General features: G+C 42.5%; 1 non-coding gene across 1 annotated transcript; it reads left to right on the top strand.

Annotated features, from left to right (window-relative positions):
- Positions 1-366: 366 nt before the first annotated feature.
- On the top strand, positions 367-470 carry LOC127739920 (small nucleolar RNA R71). Its single transcript, XR_008000662.1, has one exon. It is a non-coding gene; the product is annotated as a small nucleolar RNA R71 (small nucleolar RNA).
- The last annotated feature ends 912 nt before the right edge of the window (positions 471-1,382 follow it).

The following is a 1,382-nucleotide window of genomic DNA, read 5'->3' on the forward strand; positions in this document are numbered from 1 at the left end:
GGGTTCTCAGGATCATAAGCTTCTTCTTCAGATGAAGCGTCCTTAGTACTGCCTGGTGTAGCTTGCATTCCAAACAGACTTTGAGAAATCATATTGACTTGCTGAGTCAATATTTTGTTCTGAGCCAATATGGCATTCAACGTATCAATCTCAAGAACTCCTTTCTTCTGATTTGTCCCATTGTTCACAGGATTCCTTTCAGAAGTGTACATGAATTGGTTTTTTGCAACCATTTCAATGAGTTCTTGAGCTTCTTCAAGCGTCTTCTTCAGATGAAGAGATCCTCCAGCAGAGCTGTCCAATGACATCTTAGACAGTTCAGACAGACCATCATAGAAGATACCTATGATGTTCCATTCAGATAGCATGTCAGAAGGACACTTTCTGATCAATTGTTTGTATCTTTCCCAAGCTTCATAGAGGGATTCACCTTCCTTCTGTCTGAAGGTTTGGACTTCCACTCTAAGCTTACTCAATTTTTGAGGTGGAAAGAACTTTTCCAAGAAGACATTGACTAGTTTTTCCCAAGAGTTCAGGCTTTCTTTAGGTTGTGAGTCCAACCATATCCTAGCTCTGTCTCTTACAGCAAAAGGGAATAGCATAAGTCCGTAGACCTTAGGGTCAACACCATTGGTCTTGACAGTGTCACAAATTTGCAAGAATTCAGCTAAAAACTGATGAGGATCTTCCAATGGAAGTCCATGGAACTTGCAATTCTGTTGCATTAGAGAAACTAATTGAGGCTTAAGCTTAAAGTTATTTGCTCCAATGGTAGGGATAGAGATGTGGTAGCACGAAATTGCAATCACACTTTTGCAACTCCGCACAACTAACCAGCAAGTGCACTGGGTCGTCCAAGTAATACCTTACGTGAGTAAGGGTCGATCCCACGGAGATTGTCGGCTTGAAGCAAGCTATGGTTATCTTGTAAATCTTAGTCAGGATATCAGAAATTATCAGGATTGATTGTGAAAAGCAAAAGAACATGAAATGGTTACTTGTTTTGCAGTAATGGAGAATAGGTTGAGGTTTTGGAGATGCTCTGTCCTCTGAATCTCTGCTTTCTTACTGTCTTCTTCTTCAAGCACGCAAGGCTCCTTCCATGGCAAGCAGTATGCAAGGGTTTCACCGTTGTCAGTGGCTACCTCCCATCCTCTCAGTGGAAATGTTCAACGCACCCTGTCACGGCACGGCTATCCATCTGTCGGTTCTCAATCAGGCTGGAATAGAATCCAGTGATTCTTTTGCATCTGTCACTAACGCCCCGCCTTCAGGAGATTGAAGCACGTCACAGTCATTCAATCATCGAATCCTACTCAGAATACCACAGACAAGGTTTAGACATTCCGGATTCTCTTGAATGCCGCCATCAGTTCTAGCTT

This window comes from Arachis duranensis, chromosome 6, assembly GCF_000817695.3.
Source record: "Arachis duranensis cultivar V14167 chromosome 6, aradu.V14167.gnm2.J7QH, whole genome shotgun sequence".
Taxonomy (NCBI): Eukaryota; Viridiplantae; Streptophyta; class Magnoliopsida; order Fabales; family Fabaceae; genus Arachis; species Arachis duranensis.